General features: G+C 41.4%; 1 protein-coding gene across 3 annotated transcripts in view; it reads left to right on the top strand.

Moving 5' to 3' along the window:
- The window catches only part of EPB41L4A (erythrocyte membrane protein band 4.1 like 4A), a 254,167-nt gene that overhangs the window by 188,826 nt on the left and 48,489 nt on the right, over nt 1–16,852 (top strand). The window lies entirely within an intron of this gene.

Raw genomic sequence — 16,852 nt, 5'->3', positions numbered from 1 at the left:
TGGGAAGCTGACCGACGCTTACTGGTGCCCTGAGCTGGTGCAGGCCAGAGCAGGAGAGACCGAGAAATGCAGGAGAGCAGCCCCGAGCAGGAGTGACAGTGAAGTACACTTTCACCATTTTGGTGCAGGAAAACTCCCTGGGCTGCTGGGAAATGGTAATGTCAAGAAAGTAATAATCACTCATTGAGCCCTTGCTCTGGTTGACATGTGCCAGATGTGAGGGCAGCAGAAGCCCAGCTTGACTTGTGGTGATCAAAAATATATTTTATTTATTTTTATTTTTTTTTCAAAAATACATTTTAAAATAAAATTTTTTTTAAGGCAGTCGAAAAGCCAGCTATGTGAGTAGAGACTGGTGTATCAGACTTAGCTCCATCTTGTAAATCGGGGTTCAGCCTCAGTCATTCTTGGACTAGTTGTGTGATGTTATGAAGTCACTTAACCATCCTAAGCCTCAGTTTCTTTGTGGGTCCAGTGGTGTTACCTCCTGCCTCACAGGTTGTTGTTGTGAGGCTCCTGCCTCACAGGTTGTTGTCATGGGACATAGCATCATGTTGGGAATGTGGAAGGGCGCTTTCCACATTCTTTAGTTTCTCTTTCAAACTTCTCTTTAGTTTCTTTCTCCTAAATCAAAAGCAGTCTTTCTATACATAGTGGGGACCAGTCTGTGAGTCCACCTGGCAGTCTTTGAATTATATTTATCATATAGCATCAGTTTCACATACAAAGGTTAATATCATATGGAGGAGGTGTGGCCTTTTGGGAGTGATGTGTGGACAGAGTCATTGAAGTTCAATGAATGGGCTTCAGAAAGAAACTGGTTACCACTGGATTGGCACCAATTTATTCTGGAAGATTAGGTATAAACAATATGAAGGAAGTGGGCAGGTCAAAGTGCTCCCTTTGGGGGCAAATATATTGCTTCCTTCTTCCCCTGCCTGCCCAAAGACCTCTGGGCACCCAAGGGCAGCTGTTGTCAGGCAGTATTAGGAGCCCAGAGCTGGGGGTTGTCCTACTTACCCTGTTCCTACTCCTCAGAGTAATCATTTTTCTCCACTTATTTTTAGCCCCTACTCCATGCTCACCGTTCTCCAGGCTGTCTAACCCCCTGGATAGTCTATGGCTGTGAGTTGAGAATAACAAACTCCTTACAGTGAATCCATAGTAATGAGATTGTATGCTGTTTTTAAGGTTCACATAGTTAATCATTTCATCCTCTGTGTAAGGTGGTTTTCCCTACTTGCGGTGATTAGGCACTAGGCCTACCCAAGTGCATTTTTCACATTGAGCCGACAATGGAAACAGAAGATAAAGGGCGAAGCTGAAAGGGCTCGGAGAGGGAGTCAGCGTTGGTGAGTGAAGAGGAAGTAGCAGCCACGGCTGTGGATCTGTGATTTCATAAGTCAGGTCACAGCCTCAACATGTTGTTAGGTGAGCAGCAGCCTTGCTTCTGCCGTATGAGCAGGCCCGTGGCCACGTTTGTCGTCACGAGAGACTGGGAGCTACCCAATGTCCACTAGTAGGGCACTGACCTGATAAAATAATAGATGTGTACCCCTGGGAAATACCATCTGTCTTTTAGAAGAAATCTGAGGGCAGGATTTGAATTTGTGTTGGCCGACTCTGTAGTCCCTCCACGTCTGCTGGAAAAGGTCAGATCCCCTGAGGAGCTCCCCAGGCAGAGGATTGTTAATAACTAATAGTCATTGAGCATCACTGCATGCCCTGCAGTGTACTGGGCACCCTGCAAGTAGTATTGCCCTCATTTCTTTTAGAAGATGCTCTGACTCACAGTGTACAGGTCAAAAGTCAGAGGCAAGGACTTGTCCAGCACCCCAGAGCTGGATATGAACCAGGTCACTGTGGAGAGGGAACAAAAAAGAAAGTGATAAATTGGCATCGATATGAAATGATTTCCAAGATACAGAATAAGCAAGGGGGGAAAAAAAGGGCAGGGGTAGTGGGTAGCAGCAGGCAATACACTCCCATTACATAAAAATACGATCAAAAATAGAAAATCAGAAATGGGAGACAGATATGTTTACTCTGTTCTTTAATAGTATTTGCATTTTTACCATGTTGTATTTGAAAAAAGCCCTTCAGATAATTGTCATGAGTGTCTTAAGTTCACAGTAATTTCAAATGTCCATTCAAGTTTCCAACAGATAGATTCTTGAAAAGCTCAGATGAGGACACTATTGTGCTAGGATGCATGCATGATAATTTATGAAAGATGTAATAGAACAGTACAAGATGGATCATCCAAGTTCAAATGTTAGGATTACTACTGTGCTGTAACAGATACAGCCCAGGTCTTCAAGGCAAAGGCACTAGACATGCTTATAGCTGTGCATTTAAATGTAAGCCTTACCCACTACAATATTGTAAAGTAATTAGCCTCCAACTAATAAAACTAAATGAAAAAAAAAAATAAATGTAAGCCTTAAAGTATAGGAAATTGCACTGTAGATCATCAAGTCAAAGGAGGAAGACTTATGTAGGACCCACATATGTTTCTGGATTAGATGAAATAGAGAATAGTCACTTGTGTTGTAGGCAAGGAAACTGAGGCCCGAAGAGGTGAAATGATTTGCAACTGTAGCAAGTTCTGGAACCTGGAGGTTATCTGGATGAGAATCAGTAGGCACTGTCTGGGAAAAGATTGATAAAATTGATAAAAATAGCTCTCACACCTACTGGGCACTTAATAGGCATTGTGAATTTTTGCATGTTTGTCCTCTCTAGGTCAGCTGAAGACAGGAAGGGAAGACATTAGTAAAAATTCTCATTTAAGGAAATTAGAAAAGGCGTTCTAACCCAGAGTGTAACAACTATGTGGGTAGTTTTGGAGATGATTTCTAGAAAATTTAGGGGAGTGTTAACTTTATTTTAGAGAAAGTGTGACTATGACTTTCCTCCTTCAAACTGGTAAGTCAGAATTAGGTCATCTATTGGGGGGTGGTCCAAATCTGTGAGCCCACTTTCTCTTCACCATAAGAATTCCTGCAACTGATGATATAAGCCTTTGCATTGAGAAGGCATGTGGGACAGTGGCAGGAAAAAAAAATGTATCTGATTTGAGTAGATTTGAATTCCTGGTCTAACTTGACTGTGACTTGTAACACATCATTCAGCATGGCTGAGCTTTCATCTCATTGTCCATGAAGTGAAGCAATTCTTTTGGTAAAAAGCTGTGAGGAAGGTAGGTGTTACCCTCATCTTACACATAAGGAAACTGTAGCTCAAAAACATTGAACACTTATTCAGAGTTACACAGATAGTAAGAGCAGCAGCAGAATTTGAACTGAAGTTTTTAGAATATAAAGGCACATCCTTGGAAAGTAAATGGAAAACAAAAAAGTGAAAAGTATTTTGAAAATAAGTATATGTCCTCTATTTTTCCACTATTGTGTGAGATTTCTTTACTTCACTAGATCTGCTGTTTCAGCAGGTATTTTTGAAGATAGTACATTTATAGAGTAGCAGCAAATCATTTTGTTTTTTATATCATCAAGTTGTTTACAGAAAATATTTAAGTTCTTTGGGACATTTTACCTAGCAAAGAGGGGAAATGACAGTAACTGTGTTAATTGCAAGGAACATTAGGTCCCAGAGTCTGGGGTATGTTTGTTCAAGGTTGTCTTCCCTTGTTGACACCCTTTTCTATTCTGCCTTGAAGCTAATGTTTATTTTCATTCTGTAAAAAATGTCTTACTATATGGAAGACTGGTTAGATTTTCTCTAAAAAGTTAATGTTTCCACTCTTTCTGGGAGTGTTTAGCATTCCATGCATAGCTATCAAAATTAAAAAAGCAACCAAGGCTAAAGGTATACTGTATATTCCAGTTAAATAGCATAGCTTTAGTGAGTTACCATAAATGACATTTTTGTTCCCTTTACTTTCTCATTCAACAAGAATTAATTGAACACTTGTTTGTCGTAAGACTTGTGATGTTGTAATTAATAATAATTAATCATTTGGCCTTCCAAATGATGGGAAATTAATCATTTCCCCATTTCTGGCACAGAGCTCCTTAAACACTTGGAATTTGCTAAGTGATAAGAACTTTAAACGTGAAAGGAGCGTCATTCGTTACTCATAACAAGCCCCTTTTCACCACGTCTGAGTTTATGGTGATGAGATGACTTCTGGGAAGCCCCAGACAAGGAGGGGTGCTAACTGCCAGGGGAACTAAACGTGAACAGAGGGTCAGAAACTTCTGTCTCATCTGGTGATGTCTCGGGAGGGGAGAGACACTGGAGGTTGAATCAATCCCCCATGGCCAGTAATTTCATCAATCATGCCTATTAATGAAGCCTCCCAAACCTAGAAAGGATAGGGTTCTGAGGGGTTGGTGAACATATAGATGTAGAAGTGGGAAGAGTGGTGTACTTTCAGCATGGAAGGTCTCTGTCTCTTTCCATGTATCTTTGCCCTGTGCCTCTCTTCATCTGACTGTTTTTGAGTTACATCCTTTTACATGTAACACATCAGGAATCTAGTAAGTAACTGAGGTCTGAGTTCTGTTAGCTAATTTAGGAGATTAATTTTAGAAGGGGGTCTTGGGAGTCTCTGATTGGTAGCCTGTTGGTTAGAAGCACAGGTGACTACCTGGACTTGCAACAGGCATCTAAAGTGGAGGCAAGAACCTAGAGCCTGTTATACAGAGTGAAGTAAGTCAGAAGAAGAAACACAAATTCTGCATAGTAACACATATATATGGAATTTAGAAAGATGGTACTGACTAACCTATGCGCAGGGCAGCAATAGAGACACAGACATGGAGAACAGACTTGTGGACACAGCAGGAGAAAGAGAGAGTAGGACAAATAGAGTAGCATCGAAACACATGCATTCAGTTCAGTTCAGTTGAGTCGCTCAGTCGTGTACGACTCTGCGACCCCATGGACTGCAGCACGCCAGGCCTCCCTGTCCATCACCAACTCCCGCAGTTTACTCAAACTCATGTCCATTGAGTCAGTGATGCCATCCAACCGTCTCATCCTCTGTCATCCCCTTCTCCTCCTGCCCTCAGTCTTTCCCAGCATCAGGGTCTTTTGCAAGGAGTCAGCTCTTCGCATCAGGTGGCCAAAGGATTGGAGTTTGAGCTTCAGCATCAGTCCTTCCAATGAATTTTCAGGACTGATCTCCTTTAGGATGGACTGGTTGGATCTCCTTGCAGTCCAAGGGACCCTCAAGAGTCTTCTCTAACACCACAGTTCAAAATCTTCAATTCTTTGGCGCTCAGCTTTCTTTATAGTTCAACTCTCGCATCCATACATGACCACTGGAAGAACCATAGCCTTGACTAGACGGACCTTTGTTGGCAAAGTAATGTCTCTGCTTTTTAATATGCTGTCTTGGTTGGTCATAACTTTCCTTCCAAGGAGCAAGCATCTTTTAATCTCATGGCTGCAATCACCATCTTCAGTGAGTTTTGGAGCCCAAGAAAAGAAAGTCTCACTGTTTCTACTGTTTCTCCATCTATTTGCCATGAAGTGATGGGACCAGATGCCATAATCTTAGTTTTCTGAATGTTGAGTTTTAAGCCAACATTTTCACTTTCCTCTTTCACTTTCATCAAAAGGCTCTTTAGTTCTTCTTTGCTTTCTGCCATAAGGATGGTGTCATCTGCATATCTGAGGTTATTGATATTTCATCCAGTCCAGCATTTCTCATGATATACTCTGCATATAACTTAAATAAGCAGGGTGACAGTATATGGCCTTGAATCTATTTGTCACTTCCACTGTATAATTGTAAGGGATTTGATTTATGTCATACCTGAATGGTCTAGTGATTTTCCCTACTTTCTTCAATTTAAGTCTGAATTTGGCAATAATGGAGTTCATGATCTGAGCCAGTCAGCTCCCGGTCTTGTTTTTGCTGACTGTATAGAGCTTCTTCATCTTTGCCTGCAAAGAATATAATCAGTCTGATTTTGGTATTGACGTCTGGTGATGTCCATGTGTAGAGTCTTCTCTTGTGTTGTTGGAAGAGGGTGTTTGCTATGATCAGTGCATTCTCTTGGCAGAATTTTATTAGACTTTGTCCTGCTTCATTCCGTACTCCAAGGCCAAATTTGCCTGTTACTCCAGGTGTTTCTTGACTTCCTACTTTTGGATTCCAGTCCTGTATAATGAAAAGGACATCCTTTTTGGATGTTAGTTCTAGAAGGTCTTGTAGGTCTTCATAGAACTGTTCAGCTTCAGCTTCTTCAGCATTATTGGTCGGGGCATAGACTTGGATTACTGTGATATCGAATGGTTTGCCTTGGAAACGAACAGAGATCATTCTGTCGCTTTTGAGATTACATCCAAGTACTGCATTTTGGACTCTTTTGTTGACTATGATGGTTACTCCATTTCTTCCAAGGGATTCTTGCCCACAGTGTTAGATATAATGGTCATCTGAGTTAAATTCACCCGTTCAGTCCATTTTAGTTCGCTGATTCCTAAAATGTCGATGTTTACTCTTGTCATCTCCTGTTTGACCACTTCCAGTTTGCCTTGATTCATGGACCTTGATTCATGGAGAAGGATAAGAGGCTTATGGAAGCTTCCTGATGGGAGAGACTGACGGGGGGGCGGGGGGAAACTGGGCCTTGTTCTGATAGGCAGGGCTTCTGGTGGCTCAGAAGGTAAAGTGTCTGCCTACAGTGCGGGAGACCCGGGTCCAATCCCTGGGTCGGGAGTATCTCCTGGAGAAGAAAATGGCAACCTACTCCAGTATTCTTGCCTAGAAAATCCCATGGACGGAGGAGCCTGGTAGGCTACAGTCCATGGGGTCGCAAAGAGTCAGACATCACTGAGCAACTGCACTCACTCACTTGCTCAGTAAATCTTTAATCCAGTTTTCTGTTGAAGCAGGGCTGTTTCCTCCCTGTTAATTACCTGGGGCCAAACTGTGGTGGAGGTAGTGAAGATAATGGCGACCTGCCTCAAAAGGTCGCATGCATGCACTGCTACACCCAGTGTCCCTGACCCTGCAGCAGGCCACCGCCGACCCCTGCCTCTGCCAGAGACTCCTGGACACTCCCAGGCAAGTCTGGGTCAGTCTCTAGTGGGGTCACTGCTCCTTTCTCCTGGGTCCCAGTGCACACAAGGTTCTGTTTGTGCCCTCCCAGAGTCTGTTTCCCGGGTCCTGTGTGAGTTCTGGCAGCTCTATGTTGGGTTAATGGCGACCTCCTCCAAGACGGCTTATGCCATGCTCAGGTCTGCTGCCCTCAGAGCCCCTGCCTCTGCAGCAGCCCACTGCTGACCCGTAGTTGACAGGAGACACCCAGACACAGTTCTGTCTCCGTCTCTGTGGGGTCTCTGGGTCCTGGTGCACATAAAGTTTGTTTGAGCCCCCTGAGAGTCTCTGTTGGGTATGGGGTTTGATTCTAAACGTGATTCCGCCCCTCCTACCGTCGTGCGGGGGCTTCTCCTTTGCCCTTGGAGGTGGGGTATCTCCTCACAGCCGCTCCTGCTCCGCAGAGCTGCATATGCATTACCGTATGTAAAGTGGGTACGCAGTGGGAATTTGCTATATAACACAGACAACTCAACCTGGTCCTCTGTGACAACCTGGCGGGGTGGGCTGGGATGGGAGGTGGGAAGGAGGTTCAAGAGGGAGGAGACAGACGTTATACCTGTGGCTGATTCGTGCTGATATAAGACAGAAACCAATGCAACATTGTAAAGCAATTATCCTCCAATTACAAATAAAGACGGGGGCAGTCTTATGGGGCTGAGCCCTTAAGCTGTTTGTTCTGATGCTACCCAGGTAGATATGACTGAACTGAACTGAACTGAGAAATTATCTAATGTAATACTCATATCCACTATATAAGAAGTTTGCTATATCTCCATTTTATAGATGAGAAAACTGAGATGCAAAGAAATTTGATACGTTGTCAAAGATCACACAGTGGGCTAATTGGCATAGCTAGAAATGAATCTGAGTTTGTAAGACTTGTATGCTTAACCACTTTGTCAGACCAAAGAGGTAAAAGACATACCAAAATCAGGCACGTTGTGGAGTGGAGCACTTTCTGTTGTAAGTGTCCAGGAAGATAGTTTGCTTATGACTAAAGGTCTGGTCTATGATGCTGTTATGAAGGACGCAAATTCTGAAGGACTGGTGGCCTGGGACAGAAGATTTCAGCTCCTGACTAGGAGGGGATGCTGGAGGGTTTTCTCAGGGTTCTGTAGACCCAGGACGTTTTGATAGACTAAATTTCCAGATTCTCTTTCCTGGAAGGAGCCTGCCTGTGATAATAGGCTTGCCCCTTCCCAATGGACTTTTTCCCGTTTTCCAAAAGAAAAGTAGTCATTTTTCCCACTCAGAATCTGTTATACTGTTTTGTGTTTAAATGTTCAACCTCCTGGGCTGATGTTGGAAAAGTAAAGTGACCTTGATTATCCAGTGACACATCCTTGTATGTCATTTTCTCACTTTGAGTTTCCGCAGAATTGATGAAGGACCCAATTGATTTGCCATCTAATAGAGAATTTGAAATACTTTTAGATAACATATCACTACTTGTAGAGTTATAGGTTTACATGTAACTTGGAAGTTCTTTGGGACACTGGTGATGTCCTTACGACAGTACTTAACAGAATAATATAAACCTCTACTTAATGTGAACAAGAAAATCTATTGAAATAAAAATAAGACTAGAATTGTTGCTAAACTGTTTTATTTTAGCACAAAATAATATTCTTGAATGGGTATGATCCAGGTTAATCATGGAGAAAACAAGACTATCCTGTTTATCTTATTAAGAATTACTTTTCAATAAAAACTTACTTTTTACATTTAATAATTACTTATCATCATTGATGTGGTATAGCATGCTGTTAGTAATTGTAATGATAACTTGGTTTAGAAAAAATATTTACCATGTCAAGCTTTATGGTCATGGGAAATCTTTTACTTTATTTCAATTTTTCTGTCATAAAAATAAGATATAGTGATGAATAAATACTTTCAAGCATAAAACATTACTTTGAGATATATTTTTGCAGAGGAGATGAAATTGAATTGCAACTATAAGGAGAATAAAAGATTGCTGTGAAATTTTCAACTGATAAGCTCATTTCATGTATTTTTGTTTGCTTATTTTTGTAATCAAAAATATTTTTTTAATTGGAGTATGATTAATTTGCAGTGCACTGTTAGTTTCTGTTGTGCAACGATGTGAATCAGCTGTAACACACACACACACATATCCCCTCCTTCTACACCCCATCCACCCCTCTAGGTCATTTCATGTATTTTTAAAATGAATGACTGTGGATATCAAAGTTCAATGGTATTTTATTACACTGGATATATTTAAGAGAGTCATGAAACAATTTCATTTAATTAATTTTTTGTTTAATATTTTTTATGAAGTACTATTGATTCACAATGTTGTGTTAATCTCTACTTATAGCAAAGTGATTCAGTTCTGTGTGTGTGTTCTTTTTAAAAATATTCTTTTCCATAATAGTTTATCATAGGATATTTAATACTGTTCTCTGCTATACAATAGGACGTTGTTTACTCATTATATGTCTTCAAGTTTGCATCTGCTAACCTTAACCTCGCCTACTTCATACCTCCCCAGACCCCTCCCCGTTGGCAACCACCAGTCTGTTCTCTGTGAATAAAGAGACTCAAAAGTTACATCTTTTTATTAAAAACTTTTAAAACATTGTTTATTTTAATTTAATATTGTGTTAGTTTCTGTCATACATCAACATGAATCAGACATAAGTATAAGTAAAAACAGTTACATTTTAAAATGTCGGTATTTACTATATGTTGCAAATGACATCCTTTTGATACTCTTTAAGCTTCTGATGCAAAATGTTAGATACCATCTTAAAAACATGCTCTGAGTGAATCATTTTCCAAATTCTTTTAGTGAGTACTTGTGTAAAAAGTTTGAAGAACACTGAGTTAAGGCCTCCTAGATATGAGCTCAACTATGGAAAAACCAGACAAACCGAAAATGTTCTCAATTTTGCCTTAGCAAAATAAACCTTTTAAAAGTGATCTTTACATACAATTATACGTATTTTGTGTTTGTATATACTTTATATGGGGCTTCCCAAGTGGCACAGTTGTAAAGAATCTGCCTGTCAATGCATGAGACACAGGGGATGCAGGTTCGATCCCTGGGTTGGGAAGATCCCCTGGGATAGGAAATGGCAACCCACTCCAGTATTCTTGCCTGGCAAACTCCATGGATAGAAGAACCTGGCGGGCTATAGTCTATGGGCTTACAAGGAGTCAGAAGTGACTGAGCACAAACACCCTTTATATACCACTGTAATGACATCAAATAAAACCTCTAAAGCAGTGGTCTAGCACACTCTTCTGGGGAAGGCAATGGCACCCCACTGCAGTACTCTTGCCTGGAAAATCCCATGGACGGAGGAGCCTGGTGGGCTGCAGTCCATGGGGTCTCTAGGAGTCGCACACGACTGAGCGACTTCACTTTCACTTTTCACTTTGATGCATTGGAGAAGGAAATGGCAACCCACTCCAGTGTTCTTGCCTGGAGAATCCCAGGGACGGGGGAGCCTGGTGGGCTGCCGTCTGTGGGGTCACACAGAGTCGGACACGAGTGAAGCGACTTGGCAGCAGCAGGAGCAGCAGCACACTCCTCTGGAACAGAACCAACTTTGTGTCTGGTGTGGAACTGTTCACCTGCCCTAGACCAACTGAGCATAAATGAGGGGCCTGAGAAAAGATGGCTGGAGAAGGTTTGCTCTAAACCGTGTGGCCCTGCTGGTGGGGGGGCGGGGGTGGGGAGCTGGTGGCCGCCGGGGAGGGGGAGTGGGAGAGCAGCGCCCGGATAGGATGTGAGCATTTATTCAGTTCTCCTCCGTCATACTGTGCTCTCATATCCCAGGAAGAAAAACTTGGAGACTAAGAGCTTTGCCACACCTCTTGCTTCCAGACAACCATTCACAGAGCCGTGTCGGCACTGGCCCTGGGACGGCTGAGAGGAGAGATAGGCACCCCTCTGCTGTTAGCGTGGCTGGCAGCCCCCCCAGCATACACAGGTGTGGATCACAGGTCCTCCAGATAGTACAGCCCCTTTGTTCTACTCTGAGGGCCTAAGGAGAAAACAGATGCTCGGACGTGCCTGTTTGGGTTTTGAAGCAGTATTCTGACCTACAAAGAAGGATGTTGGTGCCCACCTCTTGGTGTGTGTGCCTTGGTAGCTCGGGCAGAGGATGAAATGCCTTCGTCTCTCCCTCTCCCAAGCTGACCGTGTTGGTCACGAGGGAAGCAGAGGGGTCCAGGAGCGCGCTGGGTCAGGGAGGGAGAGACTGGGAGCAGACCAGCCAGGGGAGGGATCTTTCCTGCACAGACGTATTTTCCCAGCAGCTTTCTCATCCACACCCACTCTTTATTATCTACCCTCCAGCTTTCTAGCAGAATGCTTTGTTTGATCTTGCAGTTGACATGTAGCAAAATCAGTCTTAAAAGTCTGTATGTTTGTTGTAAAGAGGTAACTGTATTTAAATACCACCCTTAGGACTTTTGAATGCAGAAACATAAAGGCAGGGGTCTGGCTGCCTCTTTGGGATGAATGGGCTGAGGTCAGGCATTTGAACTTTAAAGAATTAGCCACTGTACACTGAAATACTTTTTATTTTCCAAATCATGTGTTTTGAAATTTAATTGCATTGTACATAATTTAATGAATATCAGTTTTGGCAAATATAAAACCTTTCCTGATGATAGGAAAAAAATATATATATATATAAAGTTTCCATGGCCATTTTACTGTTTGTAATTTGTGATGTTAGAAAAATATATTTTGCCAAGTTGTTCTGTCATCTGCCATTTTTACCCGTAGTACCCAGTTTATAAAGTTCAAAAACCAAAGCAAGGTGATTTTATACTATCAGTGTGAGAACTAGAGTTAAAATATATTTCCAGTTACTGAGATTCTTAATTCATAAATTAAGAATTAAGAATTCATTCTGAGTTCATCCTCCATGCCCACTCTAAATTCAAAGCAGTGGCAACATCTAAGTAACATCAGACATTTAAACTAAGTTTGGCAGTTATCAAATTGAGCTATGAACTTTGGTGGTGGTGGTTTAGTCGCTAAGTCGTGTCCGACTCTTGTGACCTCATGGACAGTAGCCTGTCAGGCTCCTCTGTCCATGGGATTCTCCAGACAAGAATACTGGAGTGGGTTGCCATTTCCTTCTCCAGGGTATCTTCCCAACCCAGGGATCGAACTCAGGTCTCCTGTATTGCAAGCAGATTCTTTATCGACTGAGCTATGAGGGACCTTGTGAGACTCATAATACTATTTACATATAAAGTGTTTTTGTAATTGAGCATCCCCATGTGAATTCAGTACCTCATCTTGAAATCTGGACATCACAGGGTGACTTTTAAGAATCTCCCCCAGATCAAACAGCTAAACAGACCCTGCGAACGTTGGTTCTGTTTCTGACGGCTGCTCTTCCTGCATGGAAGGCGAGGGTCGCTTAAGATGAGGGCACTGAACTGTGAACAGAGCCAGACTGCACAATAGCGTGGTCATGGTCCGCTGCACACGGGATGAAATCATTTGCATGTGGGGTGTTAAAGGATGAACAGATGAGCCCATGGAACGCCGAACAGTGGGCTGCAGTGCTGCCTGGCCCGTAGGGAATCGTGTGGGCCCATGCCACACTGTAGCGTTTAACAGCCCAGAGACAAAACAGTCACAGATCATGAGCTAGATTTGGCTCCTTAATAAACTGTAGCAGTCTCCTCATAAACTTATTCTTCTTCCTGTGACCAAGTCTCATGAGTAAAACCCTTGGGCTTTTGGGGGAGGGGGGTTACCACACCATGTGGCATGCGGGATCTCAGTTCCCTGACCAGGAATGGAACCCATGCCCCCTGCAGTGGAACGACAGAGTCTTAAACACTTGACTTCCAGGGAAGTCCCAGGCCTTTGTCTTTTTATGTGAATGATATGTAAGTTGAACTGGATGCTTCTAATTCTAAATGACCTTGCTAGACTTAATATGTTACGTAAAACAAAATACAGATTTACTTAGGAGCCTTGGTAATCATATGTGGATAACTGACTTTTGTTGTAGGTCAACTGCTGCTTTCTTTTAAAAGACTAGAAAAGAGTAGCATGCTATAGTGGAAGGCTGCGGTAAAGCCCTGAGAAGTAGCCCAGGCTTGTAGGGTATGGCTGCGTGTCGTCTCGTCTCCTGCATTTTCCATCCTGCCACATCCAGATTTTTTTTTGTCTTTGTTTTGACACTTTTTAAACCTAACATTACTATCCTCAATTTTCCCTTCTAGTGGGAAAAAAATAGCAGAAACAGAAAGACATGCTCTATAATAACAGACCGTCACTGAATACTCACCATGTATAAAACACTGTGCTGGAAACCACGGGGCCTCAGTGATACACCCTTCATTTTATTAAGAGTTTGAGGCCTTATTCACTTTTATTAGTAATTTTATTGTGTGTATTATAAATAGTTTTTGAAATACATATGTGGCCATTTGTGTTTCTGGATATTTTAGATGGAAAACAACTGTTTGCCCTTCTCTAAAAGAAAGAGTTGCCCCACATGGAGTGATTTGTATAGTGAAGGAAAACTGCCCTTAATGTTTTATTTCTTGACATGAGAAGTAGTTTAATAGTGGTTCACTTTATAATAATTTGTTTAACAGTTCACATATGTATGTTATATTCTTTTCTGGTGGTCTGTTATAATTTACAATGAAAAAAGAGTGTTGAAAACAATTTCTCCAGTCTCAAAATTTCTTCTGGAACAATGCCTAAAATTCCGTTGTTATCAATTAATTATTTTAGTTAATATTTGGCTTCTTTTTGTCTTTAAAATGCAACTGTTTTGTGACCAGTTAATACATGAAGACATGAGCCCTTTAGTGTAGTTGGTTTGTCAGATCACCACTTCTCTGTAGTTCAAGAATCTGAGCTTATGTAAGAGGGCTGGTTCTGGAAGGTAGGATAATGAGGGGAGGAAGAGTTTTGAAAAGGAAAGCAGTTAGTGCACGTCAGCAAAATGGAAACTCGGTAAGCCTAAAGGATACATAACCATCTCTCTCACCTTTGCAGATTTCAGTAAGCAATATTTAATTGCTTAGCTTTCTTCTTAAATGATAGTATGATAAAAAGAAAAACCTCACTCATTTGACGTAATTAGGACAATGGTTAAAATACAGTATTTTTAAAGTATAGTTACTACTTTCAAGTGCGTATTTACTAACATAAAGCTAATAAGTATTGCCTACTTAGAGTTTTTAAAGAACCCTAAATTCATGAATAAAAAGAGTAATTTATAATTAAGGTATGGATATTACATGAATGGATACTTAAGAAAATCTCCCTGTAAGTTAAGGCTTGTAAGTAGCTTTTTTTCTTACAGTTAGTTTTCCTAGTAAGGCTTTTTACACTTCAGGCTTGTCCAGTTCACATACTTACAGAGGAGGGAAATGCATATAAATAGATTTTTTGGGGGTTAGTAGTATGCTGTTTTGAATATTAAAAAACCATAAATTAAATTGGATTACCCTATCTAGTTACTATGTGTTTGACTGTGTTATATGACTGTTATGTTAGTAAAATAGTCTTGTCAGTGAAGCAGTTTATTTTGAAGACATTTGCCTATTGTGTTAGTCATTGTCTTAGAGAGCTTGTGTGTGATTTTTTTTCCCTGAAATTCTTTGAGAAAACCATAGATCTATGCTTGACCTCAAAAATTATGACTTAGGTATTGTGAATAACCAAATGTTGGTTTCTTTAAGGAAGTACACATACATATATAGTTTGAAAATTTTCTATTTGAAAATATTCCTAAGTTTTTGGCCTGCCTGTTTATTAAGCTTTTGCAAGCTTGGCAAAGAGACTCAGTGAAAGTGATCAAGCAGCCTCACTTTCCCCAAGGGTGTTAGACTAAGAAAAGACTGCTCAGCAGTATTACGGTTACCAGGGCTAGGGAGAGGAAGACTGAGATAAATTGGGAGATTGGGATTTACAGATACACACTACTATGTGTAAAATAAATAAATAATAAGGAACTACCATGTAGCACAAGGACTCTCCTCAGTACTCTGTAATGACCTACATGAGAAAAGAATCTAAGAAAGAGTGGTGTATGTATGTATAACTGATTCACTTTGCTGAACAGCAGAAAGTAACACAACATTGTAAATCAGCTATACTCTAATGAAAATTTTAAAATCAAACCACAACAAAAGACAAACAATAAAACACCAAAAAAAAAAAAAAAAAAAAAAAAAACCCCAAACCAAAAAGGGACTGACTGCTCAGTCAAAAGTGACAAGACTTGAAGCAAACCCAGGTTTATTCACCAGCTAGCTGCACAGGACTTCAGTTTAAGCGAAGCCTGCTTTCACTCGCGGCTCCTTCCACTGCTGTTATTGCCAGTGGCATTTGGGCTGGTTTCCTGCTGTGCCCCCATCTTCCCCCTGCCTGGGAGACAGCCCTGTGAATTTCCTTATATATATAGGATATATATATATATATATATATAAAGATGTGTGAATTTCCCTTATATTATAAATTAGTAATACCAGCTTAGAACAATGCTGCATTTAAAAAACAGGTATTTAAAACTATAAAAAAATATTGATATGGGGACACATCAGCTGTCTGGGGCACAAGTGCATTAATCCCTCTTGTCACTGTCTCAGGGCCATGTCACACGGAGTTCCCACTTTTGAGAAGCAGCTCCATAAATCTGCGCCTGCAATTTTGGGAATATGCCCTTGTGATTTTTATTAAGGGTTATGGCAAAATAGACAGTGACTGGCCACTCCAGTGTCTGATAGCATTGGGAGTTGTTCAGGGGGAGTTGGTTGTGTCCCGTTCATCCGACCATACTCTTCTCTAAATGCCTGAATTCTGAATGTTGCTCCCATGTGAGCTTACGTTTAATGCCACGTATCTTCAGGTTCACCTTTTCACTTCAGGATTCCAAAACTGGAACAAAATTCAGGTATTGAATCCATGTCAAACTGCTCATAATAATAGTTTATGGAGCGCTTATTTGAAACCCCTATTTGCTTTCTGTGTCTAAGGTGTATCCATTAATGTTTATCACTCCTAATGAGTAGCCAAAGCTGCATCCCAGTGTCCTGGAGAGAATTGCCAACTTCAGGGTGCTCACGCGTTTCTCTTGTTATCTCTCAAGGTTGGTTGCCCTTGACAGAGAGTTCTTCTCTTAGTTGACGATTACATGTTTTCCTCATTGGACATTCTTTTCACTTGTCTTCCAAAGAGTCTGTTTCTCCCAGTGTACCCTTAATTTAGACTGGCTCCCGAGGATGAGGCACAGGTGGCCATGGAAGGCTGTGCATTGTGGTGGTTTTGAGCTAATTCTCAGGAGCCAGACTGGTGGGTTTTAAAGCTGGGCCCTCGCTCATGAGCTGTGGGACCTTGGCAAACTCCTGTTCTTCTTGTCTTTAAAATGGGAAAAATCTTAGTATAGTAGAGGATTATTTTGAGGATTATACGAGTAAATAGACCAGAAGTACTTAGGAAAGCTTGGTGGCTCAGATGGTAAAGAATCTGCCTACAATGCAGGAGACCTGGGTTTGATCCCTGGAGAAGGGAATGGCAACCCACTCCAGTATTCTTGACTGGAGAATCCCAAAGACAGAGGGTCCATGGGGTCGCAAAAGAACCGGACACAACTGAGCGATTTTCACTTGGGACAGCACCCACCACATAGTAAGTGCTCAGTAAGTATCAGCTCTTATTGGTATTACAGACTTACCTTAGAACTTGAAAACTGTTAGCGGTGATTGTACTTTGGATTGAAGGACTTGACCCGTGGACATACAAGGTGG

Source organism: Dama dama, chromosome 12 (assembly GCF_033118175.1).
Source record: "Dama dama isolate Ldn47 chromosome 12, ASM3311817v1, whole genome shotgun sequence".
Lineage (NCBI taxonomy): Eukaryota > Metazoa > Chordata > Mammalia > Artiodactyla > Cervidae > Dama > Dama dama.
The sequence above is the reverse complement of the archived record's forward strand: the minus strand, read 5'-3'. Positions and strand labels throughout refer to the sequence as shown.